A 19475-nucleotide genomic window follows, 5' to 3' on the forward strand; every position below is an offset into this window, starting at 1 on the left:
TGTCAAGGACCAAGAAGAAATACCATCGGCCTAAACCTGGAGTCTCCTGAGTCAGTCCAATCTCTGGAATAGTTTTAATACTTTTTAAGAAAAAAATTGGCCTAATTTACTTAGGGAATGGGAAATTAGAATATTTTCCCACCACAGCAGGATAACTTCTCAGCTGTATATTTGCATTTTTCATTCCTTCATTCTACAAATATTTATTAGGCAGCCTACTAAGCTCAAGCCATTCACTGTTGCTTCTCTATACCTGATTTCTTTAGCAAGCCCTTTCTAGTTTCTCTATTGTGTTTTGAAACCATTTTTAAAAAATCAATTGCTACTTTTAAAATACCTGTCATTTTTCATGGCTTTCTGCTTTCTACTTTAGTGAAAATTTGTAGAAAGATTTTAATTTTCCCTTTATATTTATTCCATTGGAAATCAGCCAACGTCTCTTTAACTGTGTTTCCATAAGATCTCTTTCAAAGAATTTTTATATTATACTTGATGGGTTAGTTATGTGTTTGAAGATTTTTTTGTTTGGTATAAATATTGTATTTTGAAAACCAATATAATGGTGTTCTTCTAAAAAAGAATTTTAGAATCTTGCCTTATACTCAGTGCAGGATTACTTTGATCCTAAACAGTTTCATTGTAATAGGTTACTCCCTTTAAGTAGGACACTTTTTTTTCTTTTTTGCTGAGGCAATTGGGATTAAGTGACTTGCCCAGAGTCACACAGCTACGAAGTATTAAATGTCTGAGGCCAGATATGAACCCAGGTCCTCCTGACTTCAGGGCTGGTGCTCTATCCACTGCACCACCTTGCTGCCCCATGCATGGATAATCTTTCAACATTGACCCTTGCGTAGCCTTGTGTTCCAAATTTTCCCCTCCTTCCCCCTACCTCCTCCTCTAGATGGCAAGCAATACAATATGTTATACATGTTATATATGTTATATATGTTAACATGTTATACATGTTAAAACATAGCAAATTCAATATATGCAAACATTTATACAAGTGTCTTGATGTGTAATGCCAGAGAAACTGAACAAGACAGAGATTAGAACCGATTTAATAGTTTATTAAATGGAGAGATATACTGGGACCAAATGAATCTTGGTCCCAGGGCTGGACAATACTATCATCTCAAAGAATCCAGCCTTAAGCATTAGACAGCAAAACTCTTTTATAGGATAACAAGAACAATGACATAATGGGGGAGGTACCTGGATGGGGATAACCTAATGGGGGGAGGCTCTTAGGATGACATAATGGAGGGAGGTACTGGAGAGGTTACTGATATTCTAATGACATCTAAAATGGATAAACCTTTATCTTGTCAAACATTAAGAAGGAATGACTATAACCTAAAGATATAAAACCTTTATCTCATCAACCATTTAAGAGGGAATGATTATAGCCTGGGGTTTTGGGGCAGAGCAACTGAGGTAGATCTTTATCTCATCAAACATTAAGAGGGAAAGGTTATAATCTGAGGCAGAGTAACTGAATAGGACAATTAGGGAAACTAGGTCAGGACATCAAAAGGGAACTGTGGGACAACAGATGCGCAAGAAAAATCAGATCAAAAAGGAAAGAAAATAATTAAGAAAAAAATGCAAGCAAACAACAACAAAAAGAAAATATTATGTTGTGATCCACACTCAGTTCCTCCAGTCTTTTCTCTGGGTGTAGATGACTCTCTTGATCACAAGATCATTGAAACTGGCCTCAATCATTTCTTTGTTGGAAATAATTATATAAGCAGGATACTCTTCCACAATGTCTTTTACCTTATGAACATATATATGACTATGAGACACTCATTTAATTTCATTAGCTTCTGTTTCTCCTTTTGTGAAATAGGAGTAATAATAGCATCCAAATACTAGTTATTATTTTTGTTGTTGCTACTAGTTTGAACATCCCGAATATGAGGAGAGCTCTTTTTTAGCTTCCAAAGCAGGTCATTCTAGTGGGAATTTTCCCTTACATCAAAACTAAAGCTGCCTCTCTGTAACTTCCACTCATCTCTCTTCTGGCCTTTGGGGCCAAGAAGGACAAATCTACTATCTCTCCTGCATGTAATCTCAGATTCTTGAAAATAGTAATTATAGTAGCAGAACTAGGAGAACATTGTACACAGAAACAGCAATATTATGTGATGATTAAATTTGATAGACTTTGTTCTCTCTCATTAGCAATACCATAATCTAAGACAATTCCAAAAGATGGTGGAAAATGCTATCAATATACAGAGAGAGAACTGTAGTCTGAATGCAGATTGAAGCAGACTTTTCATCTTTATTTTTTTTTTTATATTTCTCGTGTTTTTTTTTTTTTTCCTTTTGTTTGATTCTTCTTGCACAATCTGACTAATTTGGAAATAAATATGTTTAATATGATTTTACATATATAACCCATACCAGATTGCTTGCCATCTTGGGAAAAGAGTAGGAGAAAGAGGAAGTATAACAAAAATTGGAATTCAAAACCTTATAAAAGTGAATGTTGATTGGAATTGAATTGCAATTGGAAAAACTAAAGTACTTTGAAGTGGGGAAAAAACGGTTAGACATAGATAGCACTTTTAGTTGTATCTCAGATATTGTGCTTATTAGTCTTTTCCCATTTGGGTTGATTTTGGGACATGTTCAGCTTGACTTTATTTTTCCTAAAATGTGGTACCTATAACTGGACACAGTACTGAACAGGAAAGGGTAGCTAGCTAGTGGCTAGAATTTTACAAGTATTCTGTCTCTTGATCCTCACAACAACCTGGTGAAATAGATGTTATTATCTCTATTTTACAGATCACAAAAAGAGATAAAGATTAAGTAACTTGCCTAAAATTACATGCCCATTAAGTACATGAGGCTGGATTTGAACTTCCTTCTTCCTGATTCCAGATCCAGGACTCAAGTGGTACTTTCTGTCATGAGTAAGTAAAGTGCCTATTATCCATTAAAACACCCAGTTATTTTTACAAACTTTTATCTAATCAGCAAATTTGATAGGCATGCCATCCATTCCTTTGTCCAACACTTGTTGAAGAGATAACTCTCTAAGTTGATAATGGACCCATTAATGGTTACTTTTTGGGCCTGACTATTCAGTCAGTTGCAAATCCACCTAACTATATTATCACCTAAACATCATCTTCCCATATTTTCCACATGGATAAGCATGAGAAATTCTATGAAATGCTTTGCTAAATTCTAAACATAATATCTAATCAACATTCTCTTGGTTTTATTTGTCAAAAAAAGATAGGAAATGAGTCTGGCCTAATTTGTTCCTAATGAAGCCATACCAATTTTTAGTGATTTAAAATAAAGCAAGGCAATAAGCTTTAGTTAAGCACTTACTATGTGTCAAGCACTGTGCTAAGTATGTTAGAATGCAAGCAAAAAAGAAAAAAGTCTTTGTCTTCAAGGAGCTTATGTTATCATGAGAGGAAGAAAATATAAAATCAAGCTAATAAAAGGGGAGGAGTAGGGTTGTGAAAGGAGATGGAGATTCTTATATGGGTTATGCTTTTAAAGTCTACTAATGCAAAAGCAGAGGCTGGAATAAATTTTGGCTGGCCTTGCACCTCTCCACAAAAAATGGAGTTGTCTTAGTTGGGGAGGGAATAACTTGGCAGAGTTCTGAGGTGAGAGAATTGTAAAGATAATTGGATTTTCTAGGATGAGCAGAATCCATATATTGAGAAAAGTTTTAGGATAAGACATCAGCCAGGGTATAGTTTAAAAGTTGAAAAAGTTAGGGGTGGAGCCAAGATGGCGGAGAGGTCACATGTGTTTTTCTGATTTTCTCCTACTATCTTCACACTAATTATAAAATCCAGCCTTTGAATTAGCTCTAGACTGACAGAATTCATGAATATTGAGAGTGCAGCAAATTACTAGAAGAAGATAATTTTGAAGATCCCCAGAAAAGATCTGTTTTGGTTGGGTGCTAGAGGAGGTGGCCAGGTGCAGGACACAGTGCACACTGTGCAGACCTGGGGTGATGTGCAGCTCTGAAGAGCCGGGCAGACTCCACAGTGGGGAGAATCTACAGGGAGGAATCTACAACAGTGTGGGCTACTTAGCCCTGGCTACAAGCCAGTAGATAAGCAGAGAAGTTACAAAACATCCAACATAAACATTAAAGGTAAGTAGAGAACCCTGAAATGCCAGAGTCTCATAGGACTTGGTTATGACCACCAAGCACCAGGAGTGAGTCAGCATTGATCCAATGCAGCTGCTAATTCTCTGCTGGTGCCTGTAAAGGAAGCTTGGAAACCTCCCTTGCCCTAAAAGAAGATCCTAATGTTTTTTTTAAAAAGGCAAAGAGAACTCTAACTATAGATAGTTTCTATGGTCAAAGAGAAGAACAGATTTAAGACCCTCAAGGAGATTAAAAGCAGATTGTCTCCAGATGAAGTCCCAAAGAGTGATATAACCTGATCCCCACCACACAAGGCTCTCCTAGAAGAAATTAAAAAGGATCTTAAAAGAGAGCTAGAAGAAAAATGGGAAAAGGAAATGAAAACTTTGCAAGAGGGTTTAGAAAAGGCATATAACTCATTAAAAGATAGATATGACAAAACGGACAAAGAAAACAACTCTCTGAAAAATAGAATTTGTGAAATGGAAAAGGTAAATAATTCCCAGGAAAACAGAATTTGTGAATTGGGAAAAATAAATAACTCCCAGGAAAACAGAATTTGTGAAATGGAAAAAGAAAATAACACCTTAAAAACAAAATTTATGAAATGGAAAAAAATTCCATAGAACAAAGCAAGTCATTTAAAAACTCAATTGGACAAATACAAAAAGAAGTAAAAAAAAGTAAATGAAGAAAATAATTCACTAAAAATCAGAATTGAACAAATGGAAATGAATGACTCAATGAGACATCAAGAATCAGTCAAGCAAAACCAAAAAAAAAAAAAGGAAAAAAAAGAAAAAAATGTAAAATACCTACTTGGGAAAACAACTGACCTGGAAAATAGATCCAGGAGAGACAATCTAAGGATTATTGGACTCCCTGAAAACTGTGATGAAAAAAAGAGCCTAGACACTATTTGTCAAGAAATCATCAAAGAAAATTGCCCTGATGTCATAGATTCAGAAGGTAAAATAGCCATTGAAAGAATTCGTTGAACACAACCTGAAAGAGACCCCAAAATTAAAACTTCAAGAAATATGGTGGCTAAATTATTGGACCAAGGAAAAAATGTTACAAGCAGCCAGAAAAAACAATTCATATACCAAGGAGCCACAATAAGGATTACTCAGGATTTAGCAGCTGCCACATTAAAGGATCGAAGGATCTGGAATCTGATATTCTGAAAAGCAAAGGAACTTGGAATGCAGCCAAGAATAAACTACTATGCTAAACTGAGCATTTTCTTCTAGGGAAGAAGATGAGCATTCAGTGAAACAGGTGAATTCTATTTATTTCTGATGAAAAGACCAGAACTAAACAAAAAATTTGACTTCCAAATATAGGACTCAAGATAAGCATTAAAAGGTAAAAAGAACTCTTGAGAACTGTATTTCTGTTATGGGTATACATAGAGTGCATGTATAATTTGATTTTACTGTTATAATGTAAAAAAAAAAGGAACTAGAGGTGGAATGGGGATTGTATCAGAAAAAGGGGAAAGTGAAGGTAAAATAAGGGAAATTACATCTCAGGAAGAGGCAGAGGAAACATTTTATATTTGAGGGAAAGAAGGGAGGGGGATGAACATTATGTGAATCTTCTCTCATCAGATTTGGCTCAAAAAGAAAATATTAGACATATTTGGTTTACAGAGAATCTTCTCTCACTTTATTGAAGAGGGGGAGGGGGAAAGTGAAAAAGGAAGGAGTAGGCTAAATAGAAGGGAATACAGAAATAGTAGGGGAAAGGTATAAGAAAGGGGAAAGGACTTTAAAGGGGAAGGGATTCTAAAGTGGGGGAGGACTGCTTGAGGCAAAGGGGTGCTCATAAGTTAAATACTGAGGAGGGGGAAAGGGAAAAAGGAAAGAGAAAATTATAATCTGGGGATAATAAGATGGCAGGAAATGCAGAATTAGTAGTTTTAACCATAAATGTGAATGGGGTGAACTCTCCCATAAAACAGAAGTGGAGAGGAGACTGGATTAAAAGCCAGAATCCTACAATATGTTGTTCACAAGAAACACATTTAAAGCAGAGTGATACATATAGAGTAAAGATAAAAGGCTGGAGCAGAATCTATTATACTTCAGGTGAAGTAAAAAAAAAGCAGGGGTAGCCATCCTGATTTCAGATCAAGCAAAAGCAAAAAATTGATCAAATTAAAAGAGATAAGGAAGGAAACTATATCTTGTTAAAGGGTACCATAGATAGTGAAGCAATATCAATACTAAATATATATGCACCAAGTGGTATAGCATGGAAATTCCTAAAGAAAAAGTTAAGAGATCTGCAAGAAGAAATAGCCAGCAAAATTATAACAGTGAGAGATCTCAACTAGAACTAGATAAATCAAACTACAAAATAAATAAGAAAGAAGTTAAAGAGGTAAATAGTGTAGAGGGTGGAACTTTAGAGAAGTATACTTGAAACAAGTATACTTAAACAAGGTGTTAACTCAGTGGAATTGATGAGATAATTGTTCCCTAGTAAGCATATACTTAGTACTTAGCATGGTGATATAATGGTTCTGTAGTTCACACAAACTCAGTATACTGTAATGATGTAATTGTAATAGGGTATATAAAGGCTAAGAAGGACTGGAAGATAGACATTCTATCTTTGACCAGACTTGTGGTGGCTCTCATGACTCCTGCGCTAAGATCAGAATAAAGAATCTAGGCTCTATTCTTGACCATTCTCATGATATCTATCCTGCTGAGACCAAGGCTCTTCCACAGGACCTCCCAAAACTAGCCCGAACATTACAAAATAGAATACTAGAAAAGTTAGATTTGATAGATCTTTGGAGAAAATTGAATGGAGACAGAAAGGAGTACTCTTTCTTCTTGACAATCCACAGAATCTATACAAAAATTGACCATATATTAGGATATAAAGACCTCAATATCAAATGCAGAAAGGCAGAAATAGTCAATGTAATTTTTTTTTTCAGATCATGATGCAATAAAAAATTGCATTCAATAAAAAACCAGGGGAAAATAGAGCAAAAAGCAATTGGAAACTAAATAATCTCATCCTAAAGAATGAATGGGTGAAACAGCAAATTATAGACACAATTAATAATTTCATCCAAGAGAATGACAATAATGAGACAACATACCAAAATTTGTGGGATGGAGCCAAAACGGTAATAAGGAAATTTTATATTTCTAAAGGCCTACTTGCATAAAATAGAGAAAGAGGTCAATGAATTAGGCTTGCAACTAAAAAAGCTAGAAAAAGAGCAGATTAAATGCCCCTATCAAATACTAAACTTGAAATTCTAAAAATAAAAGAAATTAATAAAGTTGAAAGTAAAAAACAATTGAATTAATAAATAAACCTAAGAGTTGGTTTTATGAAAAAAACAACAAAATAGATAAATTCTTTGGTAAATTTGATTAGAAAAAGGAAAGAAGAAAATCAAATTGTTAGTCTTAAAAATGAAAAGGGAGAACTTGCCACTAATGAAGAGGAAATTAGAGCAATAATTAGGAGTTACTTTACCCAACTTTATGCCAATAAATTTGATAACCTAAGTGAAATGGAGAAATACCCATAAAAATATAGGTTGCCCAGATTAACAGAGGAATTAGTAAATTGCTTAAACAGTCCTATTTTAGAAAAAGAAATAGAACAAGCATTAATCAGCTCCCTAAGAAAAAATCCCTAGGACCAGATGTATTTACATGTGACTTCTATCAAACATTTAAAGAACAATTAACTCCAGTGCTAGGCTATTTGAAAAAATAGGGAATGAAAGACTCCTACCAAATTCTTTTTATGACGCAGACATGGTACCGATACTTAAACCAGGGAGGAAGGAAACAGAGAAAGAAAATTATAGATCAATCTCCCTAATGAATATTGATGCAAAAATCTTAAATAATATATTAGCAAAGAAGTTACAGAAAATCATCCCCCAGATAATACACCATGACCAAGTAGGATTTATACCAGGAATGCAGGACTGGTTCAATATTAGGAAAACTATTACCATAATTGACTATATCAATAACCAAATTAACAAAAATCATATGATCATCTCAATAGATGCAGAAAAGGCATTTGATAAAATCCAACACCCATTCCTATTAAAAACACTAGAGAGTATAGGAATAAATGGACTTTTCCTTAAAATAGTCAGTAGCATCTATCCAAAACCATCAGTAAGCGTCATATGTAATAGGGATAAACTAGAACCATTTCCATTAAAATTAGGGGTGAAATAAGGTTGCCCACTATCACCATTAGTATTCAATATTGTATTAGAAATTCTAGCTTTGGCCGTAAGAGAAGAAAAAGAGATGAAAGGAATTAGAGTAGGTAAGGAGGAAACCAAATTATCACTCTTTGCAGATGATACGATGGAATACTTAGAGAACCCCAGAGATTCTACTAAAAAGCTATTAGAAATAATCTACAACTTTAGCAGAGTTGCAGGATAGAAAATAAATCCACATAAATCATCAGCATTCTTATACATCACTAACAAAATCCAACAGCAAGAGATACAAAGAGAAATTCCATTTAAAATAACTGCTGATAGTATAAAATATTTGGGAATCTTATCTGCCAAGGGAAAATCAGGAACCATATGAGCAAAACTACAAAACACTTTCCATACAAATAAAGTCAGGTCTAAGCAATTGGAAAAATATCAAGTGCTCGTGGATAGGTCGAGTGAATATAATAAAGATGACAATACTACCTAAACTAATCTATTTATTTAGTGCTATACCAGTCAAACTCCCAAGAAACTATTTTACTGACCTAGAAAAAATAACAAAATTCATCTGGAAAAACAAAAGGTTAAGAATTTCAAGGAAACTAATGAAAAAAAAATGAAATGAAGGTGTTCTAGCTGTATCAGATCTAAAACTACATTATGAAGCAGTGGTCATCAAAACCATTTGGTACTGGCTAAGAAAAAGAGTAGTTGATCAGTGGAATAGGTTCGGTTCACAGGACAAAATAGTCAATAACTATAGCAATCTAGTGTTTGACAAACCCAAAGACCCCAGCTTTTGGGATAAGAATTCACTATTTGACAAAAACTGTTGGAAAAATTGGAAACTAGTATGACAGAAACTAGGCAATGACCCACACTTAACACTGTATACCAAGATAAGGTCAAAATGGGTTCATGAAACTGACATAAAGAATGATTTAAATAAATTAGAAGAACATAGAATAGTTTACCTCTCAGACCTGTAGATGAGGAAGGAATTTGTGATCAAAGAAGAACTAGAAATCATTATTGATTACAAAATAGATAATTTTGATTATATTAAGTTAAAAAGTTTTTGTACAAACAAAACTAATACAGACAAGATTAGAAGGGAAGCAATAAACTGGGAAAATATTTTTATAGTTAAAGGTTCTGATAAAGGCCTCATTTCCAAAATATATAGTGAATTGACTCAAATTTATAAGAAATCAAGCCATTCTCTATTTGATAAATGGTCAAAGGATATGAACAGACAATTTTCAGATGAAGAAATTGAAATTATATCTAGTTACATGAAAAGGTGCTCCAAATCACTATTGATCAGAGAAATGGAAATTAAGACAATTGAGATACCACTACAGACCTCTAAGATTGGCTAAAATGACAGAAAAAGTTGACAAATGTTGCAAGGGATGCGGGAAAACTGCGACACTGATGCTTTGTTGGTGGAATTGTGAATGAATCCAGTCATTCTAGAAAGCAATTTGGAATGATGCTCAAAGTTATCAAGCTGTGCATATTCTTTGATCCAGCAGTGTTATGTTACTACTGGGCTTATATCCCCAAAGAGATATTAAAGAAGGGAAAGGGACCAGTATGTGCAAAAATGTTTGTGGCGGCTGTTTTTGTAATGGCTAAAACCTGGAAACTGAGTGGATGCCCATCAATTGGAGAATGGCTGAATAAGTTATGGGAATGAATGTTATGGAATACTATTGTTATGTAAGAAATGACCAGCAGGTTGATTTCAGAGAGGCCTGGAGAGACTTATATGAATTGATGCTAAGTGAAATGAGCAGAACCAGGAGTTCATCATATAAGGCAACAACAAGATTATATGATCATCAGTTCTTGTAATGTTCTGATTAGCTTTCTGAAGAGCCTTAGGACCAGCCTTAGTCTCAGCAGAATAATCACCACGAAAATAGTGAGGGATAAAGTTCAAAGTCTTTATTATCTCCTTTACAGTCTGTCTCCTTCGCCTGGGGTTGGGCTAGCTTTCTGGAGGCCCTCTGGAATGGATCTTGGTTTCAGTGGAGGAATGCAGGAGGCAGGAGAGCCATCAGAGGCTGGTCAAATCTCTCTTTCTGGCTGAGTTTGTCCCCAGTTCAATTACATCATTACAGTATATTGAGTATAAGCCAATCATTATATCATTAGGGAACTATTATTTGTTGTAAGATTAAATCAATCATACTGAACTAGAGAACTATTAATTACCATGCTAAACTAGATAACCATTGTCTTATCAATTCCACTGAGTTAATACCTTATTGTAAAAATCCTCGCCTCAAGTACATTTCTCCAGAGTTCTGGCCCATTACAAGTTTTGATGGATGTGGCTCTCTTCAACAATGAGGTGATTCAAACCAGTTCCAACTGCCCAGTAAAGAAGAGAATCAGCTACATCCAGAGACAGGAGTATGAGAACTGAGTGTGGATCACAACATAGCATTTCTACTTCTTCTGTTTGCTTGTTGTTTGCTTGCATGCTTTGTTCTCCTCAGGTTTTTTCTTTCTAGATCCAATTTTTCTTGTTTAGCAAGATAACTGTATTGTATAAGATAACTTATATTGGATTTAACATATATATTTTAACATACTTAACATGTATTGGACTACCTGTCATCTAGGAGAAGAGGTGGAGAGAAGGAGGGAAAAATTTGAAACAGAAGGTTTTGCAAGGGTCAGTGTTGAAAAATTACCCATACATATGTTTTATAAACAAAAAGCTATTAAAAAAAAGTTCAAAGAGTCAGAAGCAAAGCTGGGAGAGGAATGAAGGTTTGCCAGCATTGACTTGATCATTACTTCTAAATATCCAGAACCAGTTTCATACACTAGAGACAAATTCACTGGCCTTTAATTTTTAGACTCTATTTTTCCCCTTTTCTCCCTTATTTAAAAATTGACACCATGTTTTTACTTCTTTTCACATCTCCAAATGATTTCAAAGAACCTCTTTAGTTCAGCAATCCAAGTAAACTATCTCCTAATGGTATTGAATCTGGGTCTTTGGCACTATTAGCTTTACACTGTAATTCAGTGACCTAATTAATCTTCACCCATAGTGAAAACTTTACCATGGGTTTAATGTTTATCTTGGGAGAGATGAAAAAAAGAGTTGCTGAAGGTGCTTTCATCATGTACTCAGAAGTACCAAGAAATGACATTTCATGGAACATTTGATCATCTTGCCTTTTTATGAAGGTTTATATAGTAATAAAAATTGTTCAGATCAAAACAAAACTGTTATGTAGAACTTAACCTGTGGTCTTAACATGGATTATCTTCTCTTTTTCTACTGTGTCTCTTAAAGAACAAGGCCAAGGATGGCTCAAGTATATGAACTGAATAAAAAGCAATTAATTATTTGCAATAGGTTGTCAATGAAGTAACCCAGGAAAAAGCAAGAAATTCACACATATCCAGGAATAAATCTCTTAAAAGGAATTTCGAAGCGTATTAAGGAGCAGTCATCAATGTCTGAACAAATACTCATCAGAGAAAGATAGTCCAACTTTTTATGAAAAAAATATTATTCCAGCAGAAAGTTCTCATTGATATGGAAAATAATCTAGGCCATTGCCATTTTTCCCAGGTGAAAAAAAGTTAGTTTCCAAATTCTGGTTATATGACTGGGGATTTAGGAAAGTTCCATAAAGTTAGTCAGTTTATTCAGTGCAATAGTTATGCTGTCCTCTTTTCTTAATATCTTTCTTAGCATCTTAAAGTCCTTTTAATGGTATCCTAGTCATAATCCATAGAGTCCTTCTCAAGTCAAAGTTCTTCATGATGGAACAGATATCTTTTAACTAAATAGCCTTAGTATTTTGCCCTCACCCAATATGCATAATTGTTCAAAGAATCTCAACATTCATGATGTGGTGTTTGCAAAGGAGCAATCTGGAGTCAACCTATTATGAGTGCCAAAAGCTTAAAAATGCCAAAAGTCCTAACTAAAAATTATCTTTTACATATAGTGAAGTAGAAAAAAAAAGTCTGTGATAAAATAAATTACATACATGGTTATTCAAGGAATTCATTGTAGATATGGGCACAAGGAAGCATGGTGAAAAAACAATCTTGAAAACTATAATTTGGGATCAATAAATATGACAAAAACCTGAGAAATCTCATCGTGACTATTCTTTTCAAGAAGAGACTTAGATTTTCTGAACTTAAGCTCTGAAGACTATCATTAAAAAAAAGAAAATTGATGATTTTATCAAATTAGGTAACGATTAGTTAGCTTTCATTTTAGTATAGAAGAAGGGTTATCCCAGGGACCTTTGCTAAACTATTGGACATCCATCTGAGGAGATTACAGGATGTAGATCACTGGTGCTTTGTTAAAAGGACCACTTGGAACACTTTTGATTCGTTATGAATTGCTGGTGACTAAAACTCAGAGGCCACCATTCTCCCATTAAAAGGAAGTACTTTAGTTGTTTGGTGTGTCTGAGCTGCCTTGCTAAGATTTTCTCTTTATTTTTTTTCTGGAGTACAGCAAAATGAAGGGAAGAATATTTATTTCTCTACTTTTCCTCCCATTTCCTAGAAGCACAAATGGTAGAAACTCATTATGAATATGGCAGAAATGCTCATAGACTTCTAGTTCCTGGTCACCTCTGTCTTTCTCTTTCTTCCAAAGAGATAAAGTCAGCTGTTAAAGTTTTTGATAATAGACAATGTATTTTTTTGGACAAAGAAGAGGATTATCCTGTAGCTGAAGGAAAAAGTCATGTCATAGTGATGAAAGAGATCTGCACATTGCCAGCTCTGCTGTTGTAAGTTGCTCAGCCAATGTAGGTCCAAGATAAATTGGGAGTGTTTGTTTTGTAGCTTACAAAGTGTCTACATTTAAACCAGAAAGTTGAGAGCTTTATATTTCTGCATTTATTCATGATTCTCCTGAGTCCTCGTGCCTTATTGATTTTCTTATTCAGTATTCCTAATTGTATACTACCTGGGTGGGAATTGGAAACCCTGTTAATAATATTTGGAAAACCTAAATGCAAACTATACCAGGAAAGTATTTTGAGATTTTTTTTTTTTTGTAAATTCTAAGTAGGGGAGAATGTTCTAAAGAAAGACTCTGACATTTTGGGATTAAGCCCCCCCTAATTAGAACTGTTTCTCATGACTCCAGAGTCTTAGAAGTGGTGATCCTTAAGACAGTTATGTTAGCATCATCTTTCTATGTGAGATCAGATTATTGGCTATTTGGAACAACCATTGGAATAAATACAAAAATTAAAGAAAGAATGAAGAGAAGACATTGTGTATTTGCAGCAGTTCTAACTTAATCTATTTAAGCATGTTATTAACTTCCCCAACTGAAAGAAAAACAAAAGTATAGACATTCACCTTATCATCATTTCTTAAAGAAGTTTAACTGACATGAACTGATTAACATTACAATGAGGCTGAGATGCCTTTACTAGCAATTTTGTTTCTTGTCCAAAGTAGAATATAACAATCAAGGGAAATACCATTTTACAGTACAAGGCTTTTTGCAAAAAGAGAAGTTATCAGTGCTATCACCTTATCAACAGTAAAAAGCAACTGAAGAAAATTTTCTAGAGACTTTGGTGAGATTTTAAATCTACCTAAACCAGAGCTCCCCCAATAGCATTTGTAGATAAGAGGAAGAAAACAAACATAGAATATAGAACAGATATGCTTGTGTTTTTATAGTGATAGTTTTCAATGGCATCAATAATAGAACCACCATACTTGCATCCTGTACTACCATTATATTCCAAGATGAAATTGGAGAGGGCTGCTGAACATGAGCAAATACATTGAAAAAAAAAAAATCAAAGGTGGATATGACAAAATATAAAAAGCAGGCAGGGACTGATTTTAAAAATATATTATAGAAGGCAAAGTTCCAAGAGAATGTACAGGGATATGAACAATATTCTTATCCATAAAAGAAAACTCGGAAGACATTTGCATGCATTTGCATGACTGCTTTCTCTTCTCTATGAAATCTTTATAAGAATAGTTGTTGCATGCTTTAAGAATATCTTTTTTTAAAATTAAAGCCTTTTATTTTCAAAATGTAAATATGGATAATTTTCAACATTCATCCTTGTGTTCCAAATTTTTTCCCTCCCTTCTCCCTATTCCTCCCTTAGATGAGAAGTAATCCAATGTATGTTCAACATGTGCAATTTCTCATACGTATTTTTCCACAATTATCATGCTGCCCAAGAGAAATCAGATCAAAAGGTGAAAAAACAAGAAAGAAAACAAAATGCAAACAAACAACAACAAAAAGAGTAAAAAAACCAAACTGAATGTGATCCACATTCAGTTCCCACAGACCTTTCTCTCTGGGTGTATATGGCTCTCTTCATCACAAGATCATTGGAACCGGCCTCAATCATTTCATTGTTGATAAGAGCCACATCCATCAGAATTGGCCATTGTATAATCTTGTTGCCATGTTCAATGATCTCCTGGTTCTCCTCATTTCACTTATTATCAATTCATGTAAGTCTCTCCAGGTCTTTCTGAAATTATCGTGCTGGTTGTTTCTCATAGAACATAACATTCACATATCATAACTTATTCAGCCATTCTCCAACTGATGGGCATCCACTCAGTTTCCAGTTTCTTGCCACTAAGAAAAGGGCTGCCACAAAATTTTTTGCACATGTGGGTCTCTTTCCCTCCTTTAAGATCTCTTTGGAATACAGGCCAATAGAAACATGGCTGGGTCAAAGAATATGCACATTTTGATAGCTCTTTGGGCATAGTTCCAAATTGTTCTTCAGAATGGTTGAGTTGGTTCCCAACTCTACCAACAATGTATTAGTGTCCCAGTTTCCCAGTTTTCCCACATCTCTTCTAACATTTGTCATTATCTTTACCTATCATCTTAGTCAATCTGAGAGATATGTAGAGGTACCTCAAAGTTGTCTTAATTTGCATTTCTCTGATCAATAGTGATTTAGAACATTTTTTAATGTGACTAGAAATGGTTTCAGTTTTTTCATCTGAAAATTGTGTTGATATCCTTTGACCATTTGTCAGTTGGGGAATGGCTTGAATTCTTATAAATTTGAGTCATTTCTCTATATATTTTAGAAATAAGGCCTTTATCAGAAAGAACCCTTGAATGTAAAAATGCTTTCCCAGTTTATTGTTTCTCTTCTAATCTTATCTGCATTGGTTTTGTTTGTACAAAACTTTTTAAACTTAATATAATCAAAATTATCCATTTTGTATTCGACAATATGTTGTAGTTCTTCTTTGGCCACAAATTTTCCTTCTCCACAGGTCTAAGAGGTAAACTATCCTTTGTTCTTCTAATTTGCTTATAATATTACTCTTAAAAAAATTTTTTTTAATAGCTTTTTATTTACAAGTTATATGCATGGGTAATTTTATAGCATCGACAATTGCCAAGCCTTTTGTTCCAATTTTTCCCCTCCTTCCCCCCACCCCCTTCCCTAGATGGCAGGATGACCAATGCATGTTAAATATGTTAAAGTATAAATTAAATACAAAATAAGTATACATGTCCAAACTGTTATTTTGCTGAACAAAAAGAATTGGACTTTGAAATATTGTACAATTAGTCTGTGAAGGAAATCAAAAATGCAGGCAGGCAAAAATAAAGGGATTGGGAATTCAATATAATGGTTCTTAGTCATCTCCCAGAGTTCTTTCGCTGGGTGTAGCTGGTTCAATTCATTACTGCCCCATTGGAACTGATTTGGTTCATCTCATTACTGAAGATGGCCAGGTCCATCAGAATTGATCATCATATAGTATTGTTGTTAAAGTATGTAACGATCTCCTGGTCCTGCTCATTTCATTCAGCATCAGTTCGTGTAAGTCTCTCCAGGCCTTTCTGAAATCATCCCGTTGGTCATTTCTTTCTTTTTTCTTTTCTTTTCTTTCTTTTTTTTTTTTTTTAGCATTTTTTTTATTTTTAAAATTTTAATAGCTTTTTATTTACAAGTTATATGGATGGGTAATTTTACAGCATTAACAATTGCCAAACCTTTTGTTCCAATTTTTCCCCTCCTTCCCCCCACCCCCTCCCCTAGATGGCAGGATGACCAATAAATGTTAAATATATTAGAGTATAAATTAAATACAAAATAGGTATACATATCCAAACCATTATTTTGTTGTACAAAAAGAATCGGACTCTGAAATATTGTACAGTTAGTCTGTGAAGGAAATCAAAAATGCAGGCAGGCAAAAATATAGGGAGTGGGAATTCAATATAATGGTTCTTAGTCATCTCCCAGAGTTCTTTCGCTGGGTGTAGCTGGTTCAGTTCATTACTGTTCCATTAGAACTGATTTGGTTCATCTCATTGCTGAAGATGGCCAGGTCCATCAGAATTGATCATCATATAGTATTGTTGTTAAAGTATATAATGATCTCCTGGTCCTGTTCATTTCACTCAGCATCAGTCTCTCCAGGCCTTTCTGAAATCATCCTATTGGTCATTTCTTACCAAACAATAATATTGCATAATATTCATATACCACAATTTATTCAGCCATTCTCCCAATTGATGGGCATCTACTCAGTTTCCAGTTTCTGGCCATTACAAAGAGGGCTGTCACAAACATTCGTGCACATACAGATCCCTTTCCCTTCTTTATGATCTCTTTGGGACACTGCTGGATCAAAAGGGATGCACAGCTTGATAACTTTTTGAGCATAGTTCCAAATTGCTCTCCACAATGGTTGGATGTATTCGCAATTCCACCAACAATGTATTAGTGTCCCTGTTTTCCCACATCCCCTCCAACATTCTGCATTATCTTTCCCTGTCATTCTAGCCAGTCTGACAAGTGTGTAGTGGTATCTCAGAGTTGTCTTAATTTGCATTTCTTTGATTAATAATGACTTGGAACATCTTTTCATATAGCTAGAAATAGTTTCAATTTCTTCATCTGAGAATTGTCTGTTCATATCCTTTGACCATTTATCAATTGGAGAACAGCTTGATTTCTTATAAATTAGAGTCAATTCTCTATATATTTTGGAAATGAGGCCTTTATCAGAACCTTTGACTATAAAAATGTTTCCCCAGTTTATTGCTTCCCTTCTAATCTTGTCTGCATTAGTTTTGTTTGTACAAAAACTTTTCAATTTGATATAATCAAAATTTTCTATTTTGTGATCAGTAATGATCTCTAGTTCTTCTTTGGTCATAAATTCCTTCCTCTTCCACAGGTCTGAGAGGTAAACTATCCTGTGGTCCTCTAATTTATTTATAATCTCATTCTTTATGTTTAGGTCATGAACCCATTTTGACTTATCTTGGTGTACGGTGTTAAGTGTGGGTCAATGCCTAGTTTCTGCCATACTAGTTTCCAATTTCCCCAGCAATTTTTGTCACTGAGTTCTTATCCCAAAAGCTTAATATTACTCTTTATGTCTAAATCATGAATCCATTTTGACCTTATATTGGTATATGGTGTTAGGTGTGGGTCAATGCCTAGTTTCTACCGTACTAATTAACAATTTTTGTCAAATAGTTCTTATCCAAAATCTGGTGTCTTTAGATTTGTCAAATAATAGATTACTATAGTCATTGACAGTTTTGTTCTATGAACCTAACCTATTCCACTGATCCACTACTCTATTTCTTAGTCAGTATCAAATGGTTTTGATGACCATGGCTTTATAATATACCAGTTTTAGATTTGGTATAGTTAAGCCATCTTCATTTGCATTTTTAAAATTATTAATTCACTGCGCCACCTAGCTGTTCCAGGGATTAAATTTCACTTGGTGGGGTAGCTAGGTGGTGCAGTGGATAGAGCACCAGCTCTGAAATCAGGAGTATTTGAGTTCAAATCTGACCTCAGACACTTAACAGTTTCTAGCTGTGTTCATCTATTTTGTTGTTTTTCTTTTCATAAAATGAACTCTTAGTTTTGTTTCTTAATTCAATAGTTTTCTTACTTTCAATTTTATTAATCTCTATTTTCAAAATTTCAAATTTTGATTAGGGGTTTTAAATTTGTTCTTTTTCTAGCTTTTTTACTTGTATGCCCAATTCATTGATCTTCTCTTTCTCTATTTTATGCAAGTAAGCATCTAAAGATATAAAACTTCCCTGAAGAATTGTGCTTTGCCTTCATCCCATAAATTTTGGTATGTTGTCTCATTGTTGCCATTCTCTTGGATGGAATTATTGATTGTGTCAGTTGATTTATTGTTTTATCCACCCATTCTTTAGGATAGATTATTTAGTTTCCAATTAATTTTTGATTTATTTTCTCCTGGCCTTTTATTGCACATAATTTTTATTGCATCATGATCTGAAAAAAATGCAGTTATTATTTCTGCCTTTCTACATTTGATTTTGAATTTTTTATGCCTTAATACATGGCCAATTTTTGTATAGGTTCCATGTACTACTAAGAAAAAAGTATTTTTGTTTCTGTTTCCATTCAATTTTCTCCAAAGGTGTATATACCTAACTTTTCTAGAATTCTATTTATCTCCTTAACTTTTTTCTTCTTTATTTTGTGGTTTGATTTATCTGGTTCTAAGAGAGTTAGTTTCAGATTCCCCCACTATTATAGTTTTGCTGTCTAATTCTTGCAGCTCTCTTAACTTCTCTAGGAATTTCAATGCTATACGACTTGGTTCATGTAAGTTTAGTATTGATATTACTTCATTATCTATAGTACCCTTTAACAAGATGTTGTTTCCTCCTTATCTCTTTAAATTATATGTATTTTTACTTTGACTTGAGGTGAGATCAGAATCGATATCCTTGCTTTTTTTTTTTTTTAACTTCAGCTGAAACATAATAGATTCTGCTACAGGTATTTACTTTTAATCTGAATGTATCACTCTGTTTAAATGTGTTTGTGTAAACAACATATTGTAGGATTCTGGTTTTTAATCCATTCTGCTATCTGTTTTGTTTTATGGGAGAATTTATCCCATTCACATTCACAGTTAAAATTACTAATTGTATTTCCCACCTTCTTATTTTCCCTGAGTTATACTTTTCTTTTCTCTTTCCCCCTTCCTTAGTATTTTGCTTCTGACCATCACCTTCCTCAAGCAGCTCTCCCCACTTGCAGCCCGTTT

The 19475-nt window shown here is 34.2% G+C and overlaps 1 long non-coding RNA gene across 2 annotated transcripts in view; it reads left to right on the forward strand.

Annotated features, from left to right (window-relative positions):
* The window catches only part of LOC116419352, a 212827-nt gene that overhangs the window by 9410 nt on the left and 183942 nt on the right, over positions 1-19475 (forward strand). For both annotated transcript variants that reach the window (XR_004229635.1, XR_004229636.1), the window contains exon 2: positions 2806-2933. This is a non-coding gene — a long non-coding RNA (uncharacterized LOC116419352). The remainder of the gene's footprint in view (positions 1-2805; positions 2934-19475) is intronic.

Source organism: Sarcophilus harrisii, chromosome 5 (genome assembly GCF_902635505.1).
Source record: "Sarcophilus harrisii chromosome 5, mSarHar1.11, whole genome shotgun sequence".
Taxonomy (NCBI): domain Eukaryota; kingdom Metazoa; phylum Chordata; class Mammalia; order Dasyuromorphia; family Dasyuridae; genus Sarcophilus; species Sarcophilus harrisii.